Source organism: Podarcis tiliguerta, assembly GCF_965153285.1.
Source record: "Podarcis tiliguerta genome assembly, chromosome: 12".
Classification (NCBI taxonomy): domain Eukaryota; kingdom Metazoa; phylum Chordata; class Lepidosauria; order Squamata; family Lacertidae; genus Podarcis; species Podarcis tiliguerta.
Genome location: NC_139545.1, coordinates 27,836,066 through 27,844,380, shown reverse-complemented (window position 1 = coordinate 27,844,380; position 8,315 = coordinate 27,836,066).

Below are 8,315 nucleotides of genomic sequence, written 5' to 3'. Positions count from 1 at the left end.
CCCTTCATTATACACTTTTAGGCACTAGGCAAAAATGTTCCTCTTTAACCAGGCCTTTGGTTGACATCCTATGCCCTTTTAAAATGTGGTGTGTGTGTTTTTTTTGGGGGGGGGGGGTTATTGGGTTGTTGTTTATATTTTGATTATGTATTTTGTGGTTTTTTTGTGTGAACTGCTCTGAGATCTCCAGGTATAGGGCAGTATATAAATTCAACAAATAATTATTTATTATTGTTGTTATTTGGGGTGTGAAGCACAAAAATACAAGCTGCAGGGGAATTCCTCTGCACTTTGCACGCCCAAATGAATCAAAGGAGCGATCTTGCTGCCGTTATGTTTGCATGAATGCCAAGTGGCTGTTAGGATGGCATGATATCTGATGCTGAAGCAGCATTGTATTCCAAAGCAACATTCTAGAATGACACCAGTCTTAGATGTAATGACATCTAAAAATAGGGTGTTTGGGAGGAGCTATTATTTATAGAACGTGCGCTCCTGTAGTCACCAGCTTAATGTTATTATTAAACATGTATCATCCAAACTGGAAGATAGGATAATGCAGAAGAAGAAGATTTTTTACAATTATTTGATCAAACAAGTATTTGAGCTTGACCTGGGGGTGGGGGCAGGAAGGAATGTTGACCGTTATTCCCTGTTTGTCTAGGAGGACAAATCAGGACCTGACAGTTCCATTTTCTTCTTTTTTTACTTCCGCAGCTGTATTTAGAATGTGGTGGTCTCATACGATCCCTCTTCAAGGTGCAGAAGGTCAGGAATCTGGCAAGGCACTCTGCACATAGTCGACAAGTGCATTTCCTAGACACACCTGTTAAGTGGTTCAGAGGCGAAAGAGTTAACAGAATGGCAGCATTTCTGTGGTTAAAAATAGATCCAGAAGCTTCCTGTATGTCACCAGTGCTATTACAACTCATATTTTTACAGTTGTTGTTTTTAATATTTTATTTCCATTTATAAAATAATCTACAATGAACAATGTCAAGTAATAACAACAACAAAAAATCAGCAAAACGTTCAAAAGTAGCTCGTTGCAATTTATTACTTTAAGGTGAATGGTGTTTAAATGCAATTCCTCCAGCACTATGTCTCTATGCTACCAATTTGGGAACTACATTGATGTTTAAAGTACTTTTATGACAAATTAAAAATGAGGATTCAGTATATAAATATAGAACACTGGAGTTTATTATGATTATTTGGGGTAAGCTAGAAGAAGATTCTGTATTAGAAGGAAACCTTCTGTTTTAGCAAGGTTCTCTGTTGATGAAATAGACCTGGGAGACTTTTGTCCCTTCTGGGGACAACTCAGGGCTTATCTACACCTATCTTTCCTCTTCTTTTTCCAGGCACACACCACACTTTAAAGCTCCGTGTCCGAGGACCATTTCTTTCACCCTGGAGCTTTCCTTGAAAAACCCGCTCTTTAGTGCTCCATTGGAGCAAACGTCAATCTGCGAAAACCCAAATAGATATTTGCTCTGATTTTCAAGGGGGTTTTCAAGGGGGAAACTCTGGGGCAAAACAAACAAACATGCTCTCACTTTAAAGTGGCTTTTGAGTGACTGGGGAAACCCAGCCAGATGGGTGGGGTATAAATAATAAAATTATTTATTATTTTTATTAAAGTGCACTGCCTACCTGTGCCTAGACAGAGCAGGGGGGAAGATAAGTGTGGATAAGCCTGCAGTGCCTTGCTGTTCTTTTTAGGTCAATTTGCACTTGGGTCCAAGGATATCCAAAGCAGTGGGAGATCTTTCAAGTGACTAGTTCTAGCCAAGTATGACACCTGACATCCTTTTGTTGTTAACCAGGTGATCCAATCAAGTTTCATATCATTCATAATTCCATTCTATATCATTTAATAATACTATTAAGCTTTGTGTGTTATTAAACAGCCATTTGTTTCAATTACAGCCAGGATTCTGTGGTTTTTATCGTGTACTCTTCTGGGTTGCTACTGAGGAAAATGGAACCTTGACTGAAATCCAGTGGATTTTAGTGCATTGGCCAGGATTGGCCATGGTGCACTGGTGTTGATTGGATCACCAGATTAACACATGACTGGCACCCTTGCACATCTGTGCCATAGAACTGTGGGCCTCAGGGCTTTGGGGCAGACATCCAAGGCTCTGTGCAGCAGAACAATCAGGAGGACACCAAAATGAAGCAGGGTTGTGTTCTTGTGTGTCAAAGTAAGTGTCATCTTAAAAACAGGGTTAATTTGCTCAGAATATCTTGCTCATGTTTTCTGTTTTATCAATAATATAGAGACTGTTTCCCTTTTTCTGCTAAATCAAATGAAGTTAATATGTAATTGGTTTATTAAAAAAGATAAAGAGAGCCCTCAACCTCTTAACCAAAGTAGATTAATACGATTCCATTTCCTGAAGATAAACTCACACAAAGTCTGATGTATTCCTGGAACTGCACATTGTATTGTGAGCCTTCTTGATCTCGCTATCTTTCGTTTCACATACTGATAGAATCATGCATAAGATAATCCTGTTTTCTCCAGCGCACACTGCATAAGACAATGCATACCAAGAAACTTTTGTCTGTAGAAATAGTATGTACTGGATAAACGTACGTGCTCGTTGGCCATGTCTACGTGTCGTTACCCCTATGTGGTGTACAAATTCTGCTAAATAAAGTTAACAAATATATTGGCCGTTCTAAACAGAAATCTTCATGATGGGAAGTGTGAATGATTGAAACAAGAGCCCAAGTTGGCATGGGGAATCCTCCTTGCACATTTTTGCATAATGGTGATGATGTAGTAAAATCATCCCATTTGCATGATATGTTGGTATTCAGATGTAATGAAATCAACTATGTCCGTGATTAAGAACGTGCTCACGTTCACTAGGCAGTAACTGTATGTTATGTACTGAGTAGAATAGGATCCAAAAGGCAGCAGTCTGATTGGTCCAGAACAATAGGATTCAGAATGCAGCAGTCTGATTGGTCCTAGAACAATGCAGCAGTATGATTGGTCCACAGGAGCCACCCAATCCAGCTCCAGGTGGAAGTGAATCCGCAACCTAATAGGCCTACAGGAGAATCCCAGAATTAGCCAATCACGCGCGGCCCATTGTGTAAATAATGTATATAAAGCAGATATTTTGGGGAAACATTCATTCCTCACTACTATGAGCTGAATAAAGAGCATGAAATCCATACTTGACTCCGAGTATATTTCACTGTACAATGACACATTCTGCAGAAAGCTTAGATCCTTCCAAGTATTGACATGGCCGCACTCTCTACATGATGGAGTCTGAGCAATCGCACTTCAGGCGCACAGCTGAAAGTTGCCTTCGTCTGATGATTTACCCTTCCCAAGGCTTCATCCTTAGTGTATCTGTTTGTATTCTTCCTCAGCATCTCTAAAGACAACATTTTATAAAACGTTTGCACCGCTCTGGGCATCAGAACATATTTTAACATTTTGTTGATTATTTTAAGCTGTGAGTTCATTCCTAAAACAATTTCTAAAATAGTTTGCTGGCTTCCCAAAGGCATCTGATTATCTATTGTGGGAAACAGGATCCTGAAGAAGACAGACTGATCCATCAGGTATCTGCTTGTGTTTTACCATGGGCAACAGTCAGAGGGGAAGGCTGCGTGATGGTGGCTTGTCCTCTCTCGATACTGGGATGACGCAGCAAAGGAATGACCAGCAATTTTGGTGGACTGATGCCGCTCTATATCTTAGCTAACATTATAATAAGTAGGAGCAGGAGAGTGGAAGTAACCGGTCCTTCAAGATGTGCAATCCCTCTGTGTCTCATGAAGGGTACATCAAAACAAAGGTATTTTGTCTTGATAGTGAGGGCAAGTGAGGGCAGTTCATCCTCTCAGTCACATTGTACCTTCTGGCAAGCCCACCGGCAGAATGCTGCTCTTGTTTCGTGAGGAGAGCCCTCCCTGTGTTCCAGAGTGAAGAGATAGATTCCCTCTTGTTTTCAGCCATAACCTAAAGGGAGCTTTCAAAATATGGAAATAAAGCAGGAGAAGCTGATTCGAAATCACAACAGTATTTGACCTGTCTGCATGCATCAACAATCCTGATTTTAGCTACTAGCAAAAGTCGGCTGTAATCATTCTTATTTGTTTGCTTTGGTTTCTGCCCTGCAGTATGTAAAAGCAATGAAGGGGATAAATATCAGATAAGGAGGAAAAAAATGAAGGCAATGCTTTTTACTATGGAAATCCTTGCCTGTGCATTCTCCTTTTCTTTCCCCGTTTCCTGCATATAGGATGAAAAGAGACTGGCATTCTACAGTGAGGTGAAAGTCATTTGAACACACATCTTTAGCCCTAAGAAGGAATGTCTTAGAATGCAGCAAATTTTTATACCACTTCCACCACACTTGGACCACTTCTTTATGCCCATGTAAGGCAGGCGTCTGTAAGGCAGGCGTGGGCAGAATCCTGATCTCCTCCACCCCCAGGGGCTGAGTTTGACAGTCGGGTGGTACCACCCACTTGTCAATCACCTGACATCACAATGAGATGAAGGGACCTGAGTTTTGTCCACACCTTTGATCCGCTGATCAGTGGGGCTTGCAAAACATCACACACAGAGCTTTGTGAGCCCCAACGGTCAGCAGTCAGGGCTTGCGTACTTTGTGCATTGAAGCTATGAAAGCCCCATATGCCCATTACGGCATGTTGTTTAGTCGTTTCCGACTCTTCGTGACCCCATGGACCAGAGCACGCCAGGCACTCCTGTCTTCCACTGCCACCCGCAGTTTGGTCAAACTCATGCTGGTAGCTTCGAGAACACTGTCCAACCATCTCATCCTCTGTCGTCCCCTTCTCCTTGTGCCCTCCATCTTTCCCAACATCAGGGTCTTTTCCAGGGAGTCTTCTCTTCTCATGAGGTGGCCAAAGTATTGGAACCTCAACTTCAGGATGTGTCTTTCCAGTGAGCACTCAGGGCTGATTTCCTTAAGAATGGAGAGGTTTGATCTCCTTGCAGTCCATGGGACTCTCAAGAGTCTCCTCCAGCACCATAATTCAAAAACATCAATTCTTCGGCGATCAGCCTTCTTGATGGTCCAGCTCTCACTTCCATACATCACTACTGGCAAAACCATAGCTTTAACTATACGGACCTTTGTTGGTAAGGTGATGTCTCTGCTTTTTAAGATGCTGTCTAGGTTTGTCATTGCATAAAGGAGATCAATTTAACAAAAGAATGTAAGCAAACATAATTGTGGAGGCATTCGGTCCCTTGGCTTGATTACGAAATCAATACATCCTGCAGCTAAATGATCACTGCATACCAGAAATTTGAACAAAGTATTCTCTCTTCTCCAGTCTATAGCACAGTGCGAAAACACTTGGTTTGCATGCAAAATGGTCCCAGGCTCATTCCCTGACATCTCCAGGTGGGTCCAAAAAGGCCCTGGTCTGAGATGTCAGAGAGGTACGGTTGGTTAAAACAGACAATGCTGAGCTACATAACTTGATCTGGCAGCTTCCTGTCCTCATTTTCTACCAGATTGCTAGATTTTTGTGTGAGAAATAAGCTGAGTGAGAAGCAGAGGACTTGGACAGTAGTTTTAATGAAAGGACTGGGCTCCTTCAGAAGGCAGGGCAGCATATAAATTGAGTAAGTAAATAAATAATGGGGGGAAAGTTGGCGATGGGGGCCTACTGCCAGCTTGTTTGAACATTATACTTTGTTGTTCTTTGTGTGCTATGCAGCAATGGACAAATCTGTCGATCTCAGTTTCTCATTTTTTCCATTCTGAAATTTTGCTTGCCACACGTTCTCTAAAAGATGTGATATTGTGCACACTTTCCTTTAATATGCATGTTGGCACACATATATTTCGATTAAGAACTGCATCATATTCAGGAGAAGTGTGATGTTTGAAGGGTAGCTGCTTTTCAGTTCATCTATTGTTTCCAGAAGCGCAAGTTTGCAGGGCAACATGAACCAAACCTAATTTCTCCCAGATCCTTAATTCTGTGCTCATGCAAGCAGTGCAAAAAGGGAAATAAATCCCAACAAACTAGAGGTGTGATAAAAAAGAGATCAAGCACAGCTGCAAACTAATGCAAAGACATATGATATATAGGAAATAATTTAGTCATTTCTGATATGGGCCAGATAGGAATCCAAGACCACACAGTTTGAAGGTTCACTAGCTGGATTCTTTTAAGATATTTTCTCTTTTTTTCTCTAGGGGATGTGGGGAGATAGACCTGTAAATCTGAAAATAAACCACTGTATATGACATAAAAGCCCACCATACTGAACAGAAATGTCCCTTAGAGATCTGTAACTTATGTGTTATTTTTCTCTGCAATTCCAGATTTTTTTTAATACCATAAGGATATAGGCAGATTTTTAAAAACCTTTTCCACTGTTGTGCTTTATAGAGATCCTGACAGCTGGCAACATCCATGTAATTTCTTTTTTAAATCCTTTTGGTGTCTTTCTGTCCTCATATTTTGTAGGGCTAACTCAGGAGAAATTAGAATATGTTTTAATCATCTTCGCTAACTCCTGATAATTTTCATTCTATAATAAAACAATCTGTTGGCATCACCACCAAAAGTCCCTTCCTTCCCACAATCTCTCCAACGGTTTGGTGATGTATTGGAAGTAATATGAGAAAGATGATGTCATCAGTGTCAATTTTTTTAGGAACATTCCCTCACATGTGCAGGTGCTGATTTGTACCACTTTGAGTTCCAAAGTGCTTTCCAGTCCATGCCCTCTATACCTTTGTCTCCTCAATCCTGCCCACTCTTTAAGTGCCTTTTCGTCTTCACTGGGTCCAGACTGCCATGCTCTAGAACAGGGGTGTCCAACTTCCAAGAGACTGTGATCTACTCCCACTATATAAAAAAAGGTAGTGATCTACCCAAAGTTGTTGAGCTTTATCACAAGAGCGACCAGGATTGACCAGGGACACCCTGCAATCGACCAGTAGATCGCGATCGACCTGTTAAACAGGCCTGCTCTAGAACAATGTATTCTATTATTAGAAGATGTCCATGCCCTCTATACAAATATTTAGAACCTTTTCCCAAGAGGAATTTATATTATTCTAATTCTATAAATCTGGGACTCGGGTGGCGCTGTGGGTTAAACCACAGAGTCTAGGACTTGCCGATCGGAAGGTTGGCGGTTCGAATCCCTGCGACGGGGTGAGCTCCTGTTGCTCGGTCCCTGCTCCTGCCAACCTAGCAGTTCAAAAGCACCTCAAAGTGCAAGTAGATAAATAGGTACCGCTCCAGCGGGAAGGTAAACGGCGTTTCCGTACGCTGCTCTGGTTCGCCAGAAGCGGCTTAGTCATGCTGGCCACCTGACCCAGAAGCTGTACGCCGGCTCCCTCGGCCAATAAAGCGAGATGAGCGCCACAACCCCAGAGTTGGTCACAATTGGACCTAATGGTCAGGGGCCCCTTTACCTTTAATTCTATAAATTAGAAGATGTCAGGCTTCAGGGAATCAGCTTCCTCCCCCTGTGGTAGTAGATAAGCAGAACAAAGGAAAAGGGGTCTTACCAGTTTGAAACTTTAATAATCACAGTGAGAGAACAAAGAACACATCTCCTAGAAATGGCGGTGCTCCCAATTAAGAATCCCACCCCCTTATGTCCCTATTAATCCACATCACTGCTCCGTCTTGTAATATGAGCTTGTCGCCTTTGTGCTTTGTGTGCTTTCTGTTCTGCCACTTTTTCAGCTCTTCTTAACTTTGGGAAGAGTAGACGAATGCTTTCCAGAGACAGTGAATCTGTTAACCCTCTGTCTCCCAGTGTTTCTTCTCCTAGCTGTTCCCCATCCAGTACCGTATTTCCCAGCTTCTGTTTTCTGAACTATGTCCCACTGTAAACCACTGTTCCAAATCGATACTACTTCCCTGCTTCTGGGAAGATTCAGGATCTGAATCAGGAGCAGGGGGAGGGGGAGGGGTGGCTCCCACCATTCCTCCTCAGTACAGCCCTCCTCAGCACGGTCCCTGACAGAAGACAACCACTTCCTCACTGCATTCACTTATTCCTCTTTAAAAGATTTATATGGATTATAACAGGCATGCAAGAATTGATCTTAGATATTTTAGACATATAAACTTAAACAAATACACTTTACACACTTATGTACATGTATGTGTGTGTTTACGTATATGCACATATATATGAGAAAGAATAAAATACATCCGTATTTCATTTGAGTGAGCAGACGTGAGGCTAAGCCATTACTATATTGTTTCCAACAGGCTGTGCAGTTGAACATCATCCCACATCTCATTGCGCCAGGGCATGAGGAAAT